Raw genomic sequence first — 17494 nt, forward strand, 5'->3', positions numbered from 1 at the left:
TCTTTATTGCCTCTACAAGAAAAGCCTGAGGTCCAGTAGGTATCGATGACGCCTTTTCAAGTGCCTCCTCTACAGTCCAATTTGCCCCTAATGTATTCAATAAACTCTTTGTAGCAGGATTGCCATTTTGCAAAATACATTGTTTTAAGAGAGCACCCTGCATGTAGATAGGTACTCTTGCTCTTTCAATTGCATTTACCCACTTATCTACAAAACTGCCCAAAGTTTCTTCTCTCCCTTGCTTAATTCCCATATACATTGGAACTCCGCCTGGCTCTTTCACTTGCTCTATGGCTTCTCTCACTAACCTCATTGCCTCTCTCACTTTATCCGGACCGAGCAGTGCTTGAGTTTCTACTCTAGCATAAGGTCCTAACCCCATTAATTCATCCATTGTAATCCCTTGTAATGGATCTCCTGCTTGCCGCTGTACCGCTACCGATTCTAATACTCTCGCTTGCCAATGCGCATTAAACAACAACAACTGACTAGGAGAGAAAATTAACTTTGCTATACCCCGACAATCTGTAGGCAAAAGAAGTTGAGTGCTCCAGAGATAATCTAACATTTGACGAACCGGTTCACCAGTAACACCATAAGAACTCACTGTAGAGCGCAATTGTGACAAAAGCTTCCAATCTAATGCCGTAACAGTAGCATTTATTCCACCAGCTGGGTTCGGCTGAAACTGAACTGGAAAAGCCATTGCTGTCGCCATCTGAGTCATCGCCTCATCCCCTTTTTCTAACCCCTCTCGTGCCAATGCATTCCAAGCCCGACACCTTTCTTTAGCGATCTCTATCCCCAGCCCATCTTCTGAGCCAGGAGTAGAATTCTCGCTTTCCGGCGTCACAGTGTGGCTGGACGCGTCAGGGCTACTCAGGGCGGGGGCGGGGGGAGCGGTAGGGAGAACTCGTTCTGAGCTTTCCTGTCCCGTCTCTTCGGAACGTAAAGGTGGTAAAACAAGCTCACGAAACGTAGGCGGTAATGGCCACCTAGTTTCCTCCTCCCCATATCTGGTGTTTTTCTCTTTTGCCGCAACTGCGCTCTGTGCAGCTCTTTTTTCCGCCTGATACCTTAACAATTCATTATGAACCATCCTCCATAACTTTCCCAACTTTTTTGCTGTCTTATCATCGTTCAATGTTAATTCCCATAACTTATCTCCAAATTTTCGCCATTCCGATAACTCATGAACTGCATGTGGATTAATAAAACAACCTTGCTCTACCCCATAAGCTAAAAGACCCTGAAGATCCTTTTTTACATCTATTCCCTCAACCCGGCGTTGTGTCAGCCAGGATGCAAATAAATCATATGCTGCTTGCCTGTCCATACCTGAATTTTTCCGTTGCAGCCTTTCCAGGTCTCGGCAGCACGTATCAGCAGGGTTCACCTCTTATGACACCCAGGGCGCGGGCCTTTTCTCTTATTTCAGTCGCCTTTCGCCGTCCTCGCTGCTTAAGGACCTGAACCACCTTCACTGGTCTTTATCCTTCGTGGCGCCTTATACGTCCTTTGGCACGGATCACGTCGCGGTCACCATTTGTTGAAAGAACGCAGTGGGAGCCCAGCCATCATTTAATGCACAAAGGCTCAACTTTATTAGTACTCACACTCCTTTTATATCTACAATAATCAGTTCATACATATTGCAAAAAGCGAGCTCCTTATAGGTTGCTAAGGTTAGATACATTGGTTGCTAAGGTTAAATACCAATCCCTCTCCTTATGATTTCTACAAGGCCTTGTACATAGTCTTGCTTCTGTTCTTTGTTCTTCTTTGATACTTTTCGGTATTTTCCCATCACGTCGCCGTTGTCAGCAGTTCCTCGGTGCTATGCCCTTTCTCACGTAGCCAGTTGTTAGCAAACTGCTCCACACCTGTCTTTCTCAGCAGGTTCAGTTTTGGTGTTTCCTGGCATTTATAGAATACCTATCATCCTTATCTAAGCACTTTCTTCTAAGCTACGGGAGCCATTCGGGCTTTAACTGATTGAAACAGAAGGACAACAACCCTTCAAACAATAGGGAGCTTTATTCATTGTAGAATTACAATGTTTATCTCCTTTAATTCCTTAATATGCAAATAATACTCCTTCAAAATTATACAACCAATAAGTTATCCAAGCTCGCAAATGATAGTTTAGGTGAGCTGAGCAAGGGACAGATCAGAATTCAACAGTTTACCTTCTTAAGCCCACGTCCAAACTAAGACATCATGGAATAAGCATAAGCATAGGAATAAGCATAAGCATAAGATTAAATTGCTATGAAGGCTCCTGCAAGAATAACACAGCAGTATGAGAGCTTTCAGTTTGTCTCTTCAAAATTTCATTAATATATTTTCCTAGGAATTTTGTCTGAAGTACCACTGCTTCTTGTGGGATTTCACAACAGTTCTGAGTTTTTTTAATGCATCATAAAACCTTTAAAATCGAGACTTTTTTAAACATCCATAAAATACTGCATTACTTTTTGCCAGAAGGCAGACAGTTATTAATTTCAATGCAGTGTCACATCCTTGCTATTAATACCTTCTATGATATACACTGTGCAGTACATGCAGACTGCTCTACTCGGGCTTGGGAAGATCTTCAAATGCCTGAAATAAGGTTGTTACAGGAAATCTTGCCTGAAGCTTTCTGCTGATAACTACAGAAGGAAACAGTAGTGTCTCTAGTCTCCCAAGCAGACTGGGAATCCACTCAAAACATACTCTCCACACCCGGGCTGTTGTTGCCCTTACTAAAGTTCAACAGGAGCTGGTAAGGCACTAAACAAAGAAAGGTCCATGCATTAACACTTCTCTTGCCTCTGATTACTATGAAAAGAATTACTTTTACCTGAACATGTTGCAGTACAGCATCATACTTGGTCTTAGTTGCAGCCAGTCTAAAAAACTTTCCAGTACTTTTGAATGCATTCTTAAGAGATACATTGGTCATAACAATAATAAAAGTATTCTCCTATTCCCCTTCTAGGAAAACATAATTCTTAAGGGAAATGGTGGCTAATTATCAGATGGCAGGGCTTCCACCCTCATGAAAATACAGGATTTATTTCCCAGGCATAGTAAGTTTGCATCTGCCACCTCACACAGATTGCTTAAAAGAAAAAAAGAAAAATACTATTTTAATTATTCCCAGTGGCTGTTATTTTGCTTGTTCAGCTCTAGTCATCTCTTCAGCTTAAGCTCAAAAGTTGAAAACTTAAAAGTGATATAGTGTCATATCTGTGGAGATTTATATACGTAAGTTATGTACTTGTTTTGGATATAAGTGATATGAATTTATTCTCCATAGTGTTCAAAACCATGAAAAAAATAAATAATCATGAAAAGGTTGAGAAAGGATTTCCACAGATTGCCCAGTTCCTACTCTGCCCCAGTGCAGGAGCACCAACCTATTATCTATTTCAGGGGGAAAAAAGCTCTTTCTTTTAGCCTAAGCCAGGGGATTTCCTTTAACTAGGTGTTATAGTGGAGCTTTAGGTCCTGGGACAGAGCAGGCTTTACATGCAGAATATTATATGTCAGTCTTAGGTGGATGGGTAGTTGCTGCCCGTGGGAGAGAGCTGCCTGGAGCGAGACATCTCTTCCCTCCCAGCTTTGCCAGCACTCTGCTTGCTGTACCCCACCGAAGTCCTATTACCTGACACCACCTTCATGATCTAATTAGCTAAAGATCTTGAAATACCTACTGTGGACTTTGACACCTTCCTTCACCTCTGCTACCATCATCACTATCACAGGATACGGCTATTGCACATCTGTCCACAATATTGGTTCCCCACTTCCCCCACACTCCTGTCCTCCCCATCAGGACTGGTTTAAGCTGCTTAAGGTTATCATTCAGTTTGAGGGGTACAGTTATATCCCAGTATCTCCACAATACTTTACTGTGTTGGTCCTGGTTAGGAAAAGCTTACTGCTAAGTCTTCTCTGCTTTGTGAACTTGGAGCCACCACCCATCTCATCCACTCTTTTATCTTTCAGTCTTCTTTCTCCTTCACACTCTAGTTATCTCTGACAAGTTATTTTATGCCACTCATACGTTAAAAAAAAACAAACCACTATATAAGCATATAAAATTTTCTTCAGTTTAAATGGAATATAATTTCTGATATATTTTATGGTGCAGTAGAGACATCTAGTGACTATTTCATGTTATTGAAATGCAAAGGATTAATGTATGAGGGCAAACGACTTCTTCCAAATCGTTGCAATATCCCTCTAGTAAGAGGTACATCTTTACATGCTCTGCCCAAATCCACTAACAAAATAACTTTGTCAGTTCTGTGCAACTAGTAATACACAGGATGGAAATCAGTGATCAAACACGACTGGCTTCCGTGCCTCCAGAGCCTCTTTTTTCCCTTTCTCGGGTGTCTTCAAAAGCCTTGGATGCTTCTCTGGGAGAAGAATTCAAAGTTTTGGCACCATTTTAAGTTATCATAAACCTCCAAAAATTAGAAATTTCTATGTGGAGGAAAATCTGAAGAAAAAAGAAAGTTGGCCTAATAGCAACATTTTGTTTCAAATTCAACTTTAAAAATTAATTTTATTCAGTATGAAATAAATAAAAAATAATTTAAGATACAGAAAAAATTTCTCTCAAAAGTCTTTAAATGAGGTGCTTGAGCAATGTCAGATATTCCTTCCGTTCCTTCCCTCATCATTGTTTTCTGGTTTCAACCCTGAACTAATGAAGTTTAGGAGGAAGTGATATGATAATCACAAACTGAAGCAATCTAATAATCCTGACTGAGTTTTGTGTTAAAATACATTTTAGTGTCCACTTGGTTTGAGTAGGATACGTTCATACTCAGCGTGTTGCCAGCTCAGGCTCCAAATGAAAATTATGTGTGGCCTGAAGGTCACAGTTTATGAAAAAGTTGATAAAAATCAAAGCTATACTGTTTTTATTAAACATACACCAACAGAAGGGGCTAAGAATTAAGAACTGTTTATCAAAAGCTGCAAGGTGAGAATTTACATTTGGAAAAAAAAAAAAAAGTATCTTGTTTCCTTCCGCTTTAGAGACATCTAAACATTTTTTTTGACCTAATGTGGTGTGATGGGTGGGGGGAGGCCAAAAAAGGATGTAATATAGGGTACTACTTCAATGAGTCCATTTTGCTTGCAGATCTGAAAGCATCTTTTCAAAATGGCAAGTGAGGTGGTTTATGCAGAGGTATCGCCCAAGGGAAGAGTGCATTTTACTTCAGAAACTTCAGATACAGGTAAAAAGTCATCTTATTGTTACTTACTTTTCCTTTGTTCAGTGACACATTCTTAAAACTTTCATTCTTTCATAAATTGGAGCATTCATAAGAAGCCGAAGTCATGTTGAAAGCATTTTTATAACTATTAATATCCACCTCTGTTTATTACATACCTATTTTCTTGGCAAATTCATGTTTATTAATAGAAGGAATATTGAATTCTAGCAAAGGTAAAGAATGACCTTTAAAATCCCATTCTGGATTTCAGTAGTATGGCTGAAATGTGCTGTTTCTGAAACACATTAATGATCAGACATTGAAGATATTAATACGGGTGATTGGAAACTCATTGGCAGTTACAGTGCACTGATGACACAGAATGGACCTCTCTCTCCTGCAGTATATTTACATTTTATATTTTAATTTGATTCATTTGCTTAGACACCGGAAATATTTTTAAATTGTAAAATGATGGGTCTGTTTCTCTTTTCTCTTTTTCTCTTTTCCTTTTTCTCTTTTTCTTTTTCTTTTTCTTTTTCTTTTTCTTTTTCTTTTTCTTTTCCTTTTCTCTTTTTCTTTTTCTTTTTCTTTTTCTTTTTCTTTTTCTTTTTCTTTTTCTTTTTCTTTTTCTTTTTCTTTTTCTTTTTCTTTTTCTTTTTCTTTTTCTCTTTCTTTCTTTCTTTCTTTCTTTCTCTTCTAAAATTTCTACACTGAGAAAAACACAAATCAAGAATCAATAGAAGTTTCTATAATTCTGAAAACTGTTAGTCCTACAATTTGTGTATGACCTACTGATAGTCTTCAACTATAAAACATTACTTCAAAAAATTATTTTCAAGAAATAAAGTTAATGTCTTTAAAACAAAAGTATCAAGTTTTATTTTTTAGATTCTAATCAAAAAATAGATCTTTGCTACTTATAAGACAGTTAAGCATGGAAAATTTATTTAAAATTATAATATTCAGAGGTCACAGTATGAAAGAAAAATGTGTCCTGAATATGGTAGCAAAGCAACATTTATTCTATAAAAATAAGTTTTATAGATTTGCTTCTTGGGACACAGTACTAAAAATATCTGTACACAGGTATGTTGTCTTTGTCTTTCATTTGTTAACTCAGTTTGCCCCTTAGACTGTGTGGTCATTTCACTGTGGAAGAGCTGCCAGGACAATCTTTGGTACCCCAGTGTAGAACTACCCCGTAAGTACTTACTGGAGATGCACACACATGCCCACTACAACCATCTGTGCAAAATGTTTCAAAATTTGAGAGCATAAAAGTCTGTTCCATCTAATTTTTTTGTTTGCTCACCTGACACTATCCTTTAAATTTCCAGTTATATTTTATAATTTTAAGTGCTTTCACACAGCTTTTAATGTACTTCAGTGCATTATGCTTAGAAATTGCTGCTGTAAGTTATCCTGAGAGCGCTTTGACCCAGTTACATACTTCTGAAAGTTGCCAGTATGAGGTCCTTGGAAAGACAGTGTCTAAAAAATTTTGATGGCCTATTATGAGGCTAATTAAGTAACCAGATTTCAGGCAAAATGTTTTTCTTGTGCTTTAGGGTATGACAGTATGGTGTTTGCTCTTTTGTAATCCTTTTGAAAAATCTTTTCAATTGCAATCCGTATATTCTTGTCACTTAAGTGAATTTTGCATTCCTTTCAGTGTGCTAATAAATGATTTACTTTAATAATGTCCTAAAACAATGACTTCTGCAGGCTGATTCTAATATTTTCCATAAAGAAATACTTTAAATCAGTCTTGAATTTGCCACCTATTAATAGTGTCACTGTGTCTTAGTGAGATATAGTGAAAAAAACACCTACCTATATAATTAATCTTTCATGTTCTTATATATATACATTTCCATTATACATTTTTACAATCCCTATCCTTGATTTCTGTATGTGCTCCATTGTTCTCATAGTTGAGAGCACAAGTGCAGGAAACTGTGATAGTCACCTTCTGCCAAACGCTGTTAACTGTTCTTACTCCTTGGCTGCTGCACAAGAAAGAGGCTGCGTTTAACACGACCAGGATTCGATAATGCTTGGTACTAAAAATGGTTTAGATTCAACATTTTTCATAAGTCTAAGGCAGATCTCAGCAGCTCTGGCACCCTTAGGAGGTTGCTTTTCTTCAGGCAAAAGCTTGGTATTTGCCATGCTACAGTGAGTTCAAAGCAGTTAAGTTGGCTATCACCCACCTGCCTGAAAAAGCTCAAAGGAAGCAGTTGCTGTCTTACTCCATGAATATTTTACATTAGATCATCAATACAGCAAGACTTGGAAAAGCTAAAGTTGCTCCAGTGAGACAGGAATAATAACCTAGGCCAGCAAAGAAAAGGGGTTTCATACTGCCCTGCCTCTGAGCATATTTTTGAGTTACAGACTTCAACGTTTGTGTTGTCTTACCTGATTACATAGCTCTAAGTTTGGTCTTCTTCCCCATGGCCACTATGCCTGTCCCCCGGCTAGTCTGCACCCCATTTCTCCTCTGCCTTCAGCCCCTTCTGCTTTCTTGAGTTTTTGCATGTGGCAGATAGATCTTTTAATCTCCATGTTGCTGGACTTGTCCTACATTTTGCACTGAGGAAGTCTGCATTTCCTCATCTTCCCTATGGCACCTCAGAGAAAAAAGTTTGGTTTCTCTCTTAAGAAAAAAAAAAAAAAGTCTTATTTCATACACTATCAGCAAGCAAATTTGATATAAGTAGCTCCTGGGAAATGAGGCAAAACATGCAAAGCAGGCAACCTACGGGCGGTCTGTTGCAGTTGATACAAAAATACAGCTTTTCCTTCCTTCCGCTGCCACACCTATTGAAATCTGCTGGGGGCAGTCAGGCATGTCCCATCACTCACCGCTTTCCCTCTCCCTCCTACTCTGACAGATCTGCAGATTTAATGTCATAAGATGGAGGAGAAACAGCGTCACAGGGCAGTTCACCACCTCATTAAACCTGCAGTCATGTTCCTACTTATACCTCTTCCCATGAGCTTTTCTCATTGTACAATATTGCTGATTTGGGCCAGTCATCCTGTAGACACCCTCTGGGCAGTGAGATGTCTTCTGGGTGTACCTTTATGGACATGAATTTGAAAGCACTGCCTGCATGATGCAGGTCACTATATAATAGAGGTCAGGTACCTAAACAACATCTTTGCCTTCCTTGAGCTTTACATCTAGTACTGGCCTGAACTAAATAGCCGCAGGATGCTCTGCTTTTACAGTGATACTGAAACAGATCTCTTCTGCTATGCAGATGGCCAGTGTAAGCATCCATACATAATAACAGACAAGTGTAGGCAAGGCCTCCAAAGATAAGGAGAGCAATGCTCAGCTCTTGGTGTTAAAGCAAAGCAATCTCAGCAAACCACCCTTTCTTGGGAAAGTGAATGGCTGCTGCTGAAAATCCTGTTGCCAATTCCCTTTCCAGCCCAGTTTGTATTATTGTTAGCAAATCTGCCCAGGTGATCAAGCACTCGATAGTGCAGCAGATGGGAATTGTCCCCTATTGAGGCTGGGAAGGCAGGGAATGTGCAGTTTGGCAGGCAATCCCGCACCTTTGGGGAAATCCACCCTGACAACATTTCTTATGCTCTCCATTGGCTGTAAAAAAAATCTTGTAACACACGGTGAAAACATTTTTTGAATGGTTGCAACCATGAGTGTCCCAACCACTCTAGTGGTTACCAGGGCATACGAGGGTTTTCTGACTGACCACCAGATACAGCATGGGGAGATTTCCAGCAGACCCCGGTATGTGATCATGGCTGAGCTCTGCCATGTCACATTTGGAAGCCTAATGTGAGATAGTGCGATAGAAAGTGCTGGAGTGCTTGCCACAGGCTCCATGCATAGCAAGAGGCAATCCTTCGGCATCCCTACTGGGATATGGAAAGCATATCTCCCAGTAAGAGAAAAGTCATGGTTTATTCTGCCTGAATGTGCTCTGTCTTAAGGCAGTTCTTTCAGTGCAGCCATGTCTCACTCTGGTATAATTTATGGAGGCAAATATCTCCAAGCAGTCTGAAGATGCTAGGTAGTTTTGGGAGGGAACTGGTGCATGCTCTGAGGCACAAGCACCTGACAAAGGCTTCTTCTTGATGTGTGTAAAGGCACTCAGATCAAGTGTAAGCACAGAGGAGCTTTTTTTTGCAAAATAAATCCTAAAAACAGATATCTGAGAACAAGGATGCTCTGGGAAAATCTTCATCCTGATGAGCAGCTGACAAATGGGAAAAAAGTCATGAAGGATCATGACAAGTAACACTTGGAAGAAACCGAGAAGAAAGCAGTGATGGAGGAATATCAGTTGTTCGCTGTGGTTTCTAAACCTCATTACAACAAACAGCATAAACTTTCACAGTGAGAGAAAGACCTGCTCCGTTGCTTTGGTTTGTGAAATGGGGATTTCCAAGCCTGGAGGAATGGGTGTCTCGACTCAGCAGAGATGAAGGCTGCTGCACTTTGAGCAGCCCTGCCAGCTCTGCATCGCATATGGAAAGCTTCCCTTGAAAATGGTTCTTAGTCATGGGAAGCATGTGTCCATGGCACTGATGTCCAGGCCTCCTCTGCTGGCAAATGAGAATGGTCATAAATTAGCAAGGCAATAAAGATTCAGATAAGTCTATTGTTAATTCTTTTCTCCCCAAGTTTCTGTCTTCTGTGACTAACAACAGCGGGGGGGGGGGGGGGGGGGGGGGGGGGCGGGGTGTGAAGCTGTGTTTGGACTATTCTATCTGAGAATTACCTACAGACAGGCTTTCCTTTCCCCTTTTTGTAGAGAAAGTTTAATTAATGGTTTGTACTGAAAATCCGTGCTCTGTCTGCAGTGGTGCTTGCCAACCATTGATTAAAATATCATTTAAATACTTAGAATAATGAACTTGAGGAAGAAAAATCTGTGGATGACATGAAAATAGTATGTTTATATTTTGCATAATGTTTTACATTTGGTGGTTTACTCTGAATTGTTAAAAATTATGTTTAATTCATAAGTGATTGAAAAATAGCTTGTCTCTGCTCTATGCACATGCATAGCTTTGCATCAGTAGGAACTGTGCTCCTCTCTGAAAGAAGAAGCAGTAGAAAACAGGCATGCTTCCCACCCATGTACAAAATCTGAATTCACTAGGAAGAAAAAGTTTATTGAGAAACAAATAGAAAAAAATTAATTTAGTTTAAAAAGTTGCCATTGATAAACTTCTGCTTAAAGATTGTCAGAATGTATATGTGTATAAGAAATGGAATAATAAGACAAAAAATAGAATTAATAATAGAGTAGTTCAGTGTATGATAACCTACAGTCATCTACAGTTTTGGGGTTTTTTAATTTTCTGAAATTTAATAACCAAGTAACATTTTTTGTATCTCTTTGGAAAGCTGCACAGTAGGACAATTATTTGCATGAACTCTTCTAGTAATTTTTTTTTGGCACATTCATCAGCAACACACAAGTCTTATCAGAAAAAAAAAAAAGATGAAAAGAGTCTCTCTTGCATGTTCTTGCTCTTCCCACTTTCTCAGAGAAGGTCTGATGCTGCAGGGTACTGGAAGCAATGAGAATGGCAACAGCTGGCCTCGGACATGTTCACTAATTGTAGCATCTTTTGTCTCTACAGGTGATCCAACTGTATATGCTGAGGTAAATGTGAAATGCCGATCTGACAGACCTGACAGGACATCCAAGACTACACATACAGGTACTGCAATACTACAGGACATTTCACAGTTTCTTATTATATTTTACCCTCTTTTATACTATCATAATTATGTATTTACATATAGTGGAGGAGTTGCTTAGGGATAGGTACCCAAGGAGATGTTGGTATGATCTAGGCAAAACTAAAAAACCTTCAAAACCTTTCGTAGCTGATGGTTTTCCCTGGAGATGCCTAAAGGCTGCTGGTGACTGTTTTCAAGGTCAGCGGGTAGAGCCACAGGCCTCCAGGTCTGCATTAGGCTAAACTTTTTGTGCCTTGGCCCCAGATAAGCCTGTGAGGACTCACGTCCGTGTCCCTTGCCTCTGGGGCTCAGTCTAGTGAGCCTTTGGCATGGCACAGAAAACATCACAATACGCCCCTGGGAACATAATAAGAGGTCTCAGGTAGACCATGGGAACATCCACTGGGGATGCTGCTGGAGATCAGTTCTGGGCAGAGGAAGTAAAATTTGCCACTGTCCATATCTGCACTGTGGGAAAGGAATGGTTCTCTGGAATACGACCAGCTTTCTTCTGAGAAGGGACCAGACAGTTCATCCCAGAAGGATCCCAGAAGAAAATGAACATGCACCATGCAGGCAATGTGGTCCACTGGAGGACCAGGACCTGGTAGTAGGACAAACTGCCATTCTGTACCTCTAGTGAGTTAGACCCACACAAAACACAGCAACCCCCCACCCATTCAGCAGCCAACTAGAAGACTTTTCCAGGGTATGGGACAGTATCACTTTCTATCTTTGCTGCAAGTGATTTTGATCCATTTTTCCCTGCTCCCCACTCCTGAGGGATGCTCATAACATGTGGTTAAAATTCATTTTTCTGTGGAGGCGCTTGCCAACTCTTCTGTTCTTTTTAGCAACAATTTCCGTGTATTGTTTTTCATTTGCAAATGCATTTAGGGTAAACAAGTGGGTCAGCATTTAAAGCACAGAAACTGAGTTACTTTTAGAAAGTGATAGCTAGAAAGCAAAAGTTAAGTTTTGAATACTTATTTGACAAGTTTAGATAAATTGTGTCTATCTTTTCTTAAGTGAAGATTTTAAGATATATTGAACTATTTTCTCAAACTGTGTAACCAGCCCTGAAAGTAAATTTTGTTCTGCAAAGGGAAGTAATATATTGGATATGGGTTTTAACTCTCCTCTGTGAGGTGAAAATGAAGAAGAGAAGGAAAGAAAGTATTTCATTTGTGCAATGCATAAGAACAATTAAGATATTTATAGAAAAAATGTTAGTTGCAGAAAATGCCGGTGAGAACAAATGTTTCCATTGGTGGGTTAATCTGGCCTTGCCACAAGGAAAAAGAAACTGAAAGCTTCAGATGGTCTTTCTGATTAAAAGTCGGGCAGACAAGAGAGTGGGCCAAGTGGAGATCTTGGTCCTGCTGTTACAAAAACAAAACCAATTTACTGGCTTCATTTAAATCCTCTGATTTTATGTCAGTAAAGCTGGGATTGGACCGCAGCATGAAAATATTGTCAGTAACACAGTTTTGATATATTGCCATCAGCCCATCTGTTTATTGGTTGCCTTTTTATACACCAGTCCTCACTTCCTCCACTCCTTTCTCTGATGCTGCTTACACTGTCTGTATGTCCAGGTTTTCAGAATTTTGTTCAAGGAATATCAAAATCCATATATGCTATACCTATGGATAAATGCCATAGGTGAGCTCTGTCCCTTCACATTCTTCACTGAAACCTCTTTAAAACCACATTGTTCTAATTCTGGTTTAGATTGGAGGGGTTTTTTATCAGATCAGCCTGGAAAGTGTTAAGGAATGGGGATCAAAAGAACACAATGATCCCAGACAGGATTACAGTCGGAGCTGAAAATGATGGAGGCAGGGATTTAATGACTAATTAAACATGTATTTCTTTGTTGTGCTTAAAAAGGATGATAATCTGGAAAACGGGTCTCTAGAATTTCACATCACCTATAAAACCTTGTTTTGAAGCCTGAACGTGAACTTCAAAATTTCCTTGTGGGTCTTCAGTTGTGTAACCTCAGAAAAACAACCCACGATAGCACAACCATTGCAAGCCCTTCTCCAAGGGAAAGGCTGGGTATATTCCAGAGCACTGTGCGGGCGTTGCAGGCAAACTGCACGGCGAAGGGTTGACCCAGTAGTGTTGGCAAAGCTGTGGACAGAAGGTGAAAGGTCACGTTTTTAGGCATTTTCTGAACAGTTGTGATCATAAAAACTAGGACAGGCCAGGGAAAGGATTCTTCTGATCCTGAAAACGTGATTTTATATATAAATATTTATAGGTTATATATACATATAAACCTATATACATATATAAATATATAAAGATTTTTTTTTCACTTAATAATTAAAATGCTAGGACCCACTTTCCAGTTTTCAGGCATTCGGTTTTTGTTTAAGAAAAGAATTTCCAAAGCAAGATTTAGCCTCTACAGGTACATTTAGCTGAAAAAACTCCAAAAAGTTTTCAGTTGCATCTGCAGCACACCAAGGATATCCTCAGAAACTTGCTCTTCACTTTCCACAGGTGCTAGGTCTATAGCACACAGTGTAACATATTCCTGCTGAAGGCCTAGCTGCAATGATTTTCCATACTCCCATAACTCAGACTTGCTTCTGCCTGTGGTGAGACCCCTCTCCCTTGTCCCTTTGGCAGCGACCTGCTTGGACAACTCGCCCTGGTGTTACGTTGCTGTCACCCTGTACTTCACTGCAGTGATTCTGCTCATCACCGTCATCCTCTTGGCGGTGAAATGTTACAACCTCTGAGGCAGCTCCCGCCGTCCTGCTGATGCACAGCGTAAGCCATTTTTAGCCATGTTTGTATTTTCACACGTTTGCATTTTTCAGAAGAGGTGCAAGGAAATGTCCCAAACCAAACGCTAAAGTCACCGTCACAAATTCAAGCCGCCAGCAATTCACAGTCACACTAGATAACATCTAGGCATGCTGCACTTAATGGAGTATGTTTATACCCAGCAGCTTTGGCAGAACCACCTGACAGAGCAAGTATTGGGTTCTGCTGCTTCTACTCCAAGAAAATTCATCACTTAATCATAGGTGTCTCCCAGCTGTGGAGGGAAATAACCCCACGAGCCTGCCATGATGTGAAACAAGCACATGGCTGGGTGCAGGTGGAGGTGATTCCCATAACCACTGTCCAGGCCAGGATAGGCAGTGACCTGCTGAAGTGACAGGAGACAAGCCAGCTGCATTGTTTGGTCTGGGATTTGAAGGAAACCACAGGAGAACAGTCGTCCGATTCGGACTAGGAATGGTAGTGAACAGCCCTCCAGAGAAAACCTTCCCATCCACAACTAGTGCTTCTCGTAGAGCTACAAAGCTTATTTAATCACTTCTCCAGGTCGCCTTCCCTGGAAGCCATCACCAGCCACGCTGAAGACACCATGTCCCCTCCTGTGCCAGAACCAGTGCCCCTGTCCCTGAGAGGCTCACTAGTCATATCTGCATGACTGTGCCTCCACCCCGAGGCATGGCACATCTTGCCTAGTCCTCATGGCATACGGGTGCCCTCTCCTTACTCATAGGACACTCACAGCAGGTTCAACTTCAGTGAGATGCTCTACTTCTATTAGCTTTTGTCTCTTTTATTTCCAGATAACTCGGCATGGGAAGGCTCTGCTTCTTCAACAAAACAAGACATTATGCTTGTTTACTTTTACTTTTTTTTCTCTGAAGAGATCTTTATGAAAGAAGACATGCCATCAGTCTGAGCACTCTTCAGTTATGTCTTCCAGTATCTCCATTAAACCTCTAACCTCTCCATATATGGACAAACATAACTTTTATTTGGAATTTGCTTAATACTGTAATACTAGCAAATATGCGATTACATCAGTGTGTGTACCAAGGCATGGGCTCAAGCTGCTACATCAAAAGTTGGATTTGGGTCTTGTCTCGACAATATAACTGACCAGGTGGACCAGTTTGACACATCACTTTTAGTTCACACCTGACTTGATTTTGCAATAAGCTTTTAGATTCCATATGGGCAAAAATTCATGGATAAAACAGGGAATGTGAAAGGTTGCACTGAACTTTTTTTACGAAGGCTGGGTTTGGATGTGATTTTTCTTCTCCTGACAGCCTTTAGTGGGACTTGCATGAAAGGGGTATTGAAGGTGCAAGAAACTATATTCGTTTAGTAGAGAAAACTTAGTCTCATCCCTCCCATTGGCTTGAACAAAATTATTCTGTTCTACTTCTCCAGAAGAGCATCTCACAGAGATACAATATGTTGTTCCTGTCTTGGAGCGGTAATTAATTTTGTATTTGTTTTGGGTTTTTTTTCCCCAAATGCTGTAGCTTCAGTTAAATCAGAGTCCTCCACTGGAACTGAGCCACCAAATGCATTTGTTCATAATTATTATTTTGCTGTCTGTTTTTATTTTATTTTCAGTTCTTATCAGTTATAACTTCTTTGGGGCAGGCTGATATCAAAGATTCACAGACCCTGAGTAGGAGGAATCAGTACAGCAAATATTTCTAGAATTGTTCCCTGTATTTAAGCTTATCTGTACTTAAACCACATTGTTGCTGTTGGTAATATGTACCCCATTTTTATAGTATATGCACCCGAAATCAATAAACAAATTTAGGAAAGCACTTGACATGCTGGTGTTTGTTCTTATTTTAGTCAGACTAGAAGAAAAATAACATTTAGCACTGGTATGACTGTAATACCTCTGAGCCATTGTCATGAAGCATGATGCTGCTCTGGTAAGTACTGTCTAAAAATGGAATCCCTGCCTCACAGAGCAGAGCACCAAATGAATAGCAGAAAAAAAAGGTTATGTTTTTCCTGAGATCATCCTTTTGCCAGGTGATAAACCCAGGTCTTCAAATACCATGGAGAAAGAAATGATTAAAACCCAGAGATAATAAAAGAAGTGGTGGCAGGTGACATTTTGACCTGAAATGGATCTGCATGTTGTTGTTATTCGCTAACCTGATCTGACTTTAGCTGGAAGATTCTTAGGATAGTTGTCTTTTACATCAGACTCTCAGATAACCCTTACAACCAAATGAAATTGCCAGTCAAAATTAATTAGCTCCAGCTTTCTTTAGGAACAAGAAAAATTTCAGTCTTTGAGAGCTAAAGTGATGTGGTTTTTCATATATAACTTGTTCAGTCATAGCAGATACAAAAAGAAGCACGCAGCAGCAGCAGTCGTGGTCATTAGTTCCTGGCATACGAGCCCTACCAAGTAGAAAGTCTTCATTTCAGAACAAGGCAGCTTCACAAAGAGCTCAACACACATCCACCCAGATGGTGCCTATGCAAAAGCAGCAAAGGGAAATCCATTTCAGGGCCAATTAGAAACCATCACTGATTATAAACCAGACAGCAACTCCCACAGATACCCCAGTCTCCAGTTGTTGCAGGCAAATCTCCAGGAATTTCAGCGGCAGGTCCTAGCATCTGAAAGACAACCATTTGCATTGTGTAGACAACTGGGTAAGAAGTATGCATATACTGCCCGGTAACTCTGAAGGGGGGGAAAGTACTCTGATTAAAATGAGAAGTTATTAATGAAAACTGAAGTGACTGGTTTTTTTCTGGTTACTGAGAATTTGATACACTGGGCTGTGGTTTTGACAATCCACTATAGCATTTAAGGCAAGTTTTAATAAACTTCATGCTCCTTAGGCAGAGAATATAATTGTGTTCACCGAATTTGGGTGAGTTTGTCAATGTTTATAATCTATTTAGCATCTCTGAAATGGGAAGTATTTCCTAGCTGATGGCAGACACAAGGCTAGGGATGATGGATGGGCAGGTGTGCAGCAGGTTTTTGCAGGTCTCTGCTGAGCTCTAGTTACTTCTCGGCGGGTGGAGCCACCCCAGCTGATCAGCTCTGTGCTTCCTCAGCCTGGTTGCTCTCAGGGACGGCTTGCTTGCGATGGTTTCTCATCCTAACACAATTAAGGATATGGGCAAACAAAATGCCTCTCTCCTTGCATCTGTCTCATGCTCACACCCTCCTGCTCTCAAACAGAAAGACAAACTACTTAGACACAGAGGGGAAAATGGCACATTCATTACTGAAGTGTTAAAACAAGGTTGTCTCATCATTACTTATATATATGACATTATACACACTACACATGACATCTAGCAAATCATATGTGACTGTAAATCCAGCACTAGGGAGTTGTCTCTTCCCTTTGTTTCTTGCCCCCTTCCTTTTCCCTGGAGCTTCTCTAATTCCTTATACTGCATTCTTTCTCCCTCTGGCTTCAGGCACATCCTGGAGCTATGAGTGGCACTCATTCCTGCTGTTCTGGCTTGACCTTTTTTTTCCTGGCCCTTCAAGCCATCCTCTCAGCCCTGACTGATAAGCACCATCCCTTTTATTCATGGACACAGTGATGCATGTGTAAAGACTCAAGGAGATAATGAAAAGAATGCAAAAAAGCCCTTAAAAGGATGGCCTTGATTAAATTGCACAGGCTAGAGAAAACATTTTAGAACCTTAATGAAGGCAAATATGAAAATGTAAAAAGGACAACCAAAATCCTAAACT

General features: G+C 40.3%; 1 protein-coding gene across 3 annotated transcripts in view; it reads left to right on the forward strand.

Moving 5' to 3' along the window:
* LOC141923962 (C-type lectin domain family 2 member B-like) overlaps positions 1 to 15564 on the forward strand; it is a 29583-nt gene extending 14019 nt beyond the window's left edge. The window contains exons 6-10 of one of the 3 annotated variants that reach the window (XR_012623438.1): positions 5147 to 5243; positions 6358 to 6426; positions 10857 to 10937; positions 13603 to 13746; positions 14565 to 15564. The gene's annotated coding sequence lies outside the window, so the exon portion shown is untranslated. The remainder of the gene's footprint in view (positions 1 to 5146; positions 5244 to 6357; positions 6427 to 10856; positions 10938 to 13602; positions 13747 to 14564) is intronic. The other 2 variants (XR_012623437.1, XR_012623439.1) reach the window with 2 other exon arrangements.
* Positions 15565 to 17494: the final 1930 nt, after the last annotated feature.

The sequence above is a fragment of the Strix aluco genome, chromosome 5 (genome assembly GCF_031877795.1).
Source record: "Strix aluco isolate bStrAlu1 chromosome 5, bStrAlu1.hap1, whole genome shotgun sequence".
Taxonomy (NCBI): domain Eukaryota; kingdom Metazoa; phylum Chordata; class Aves; order Strigiformes; family Strigidae; genus Strix; species Strix aluco.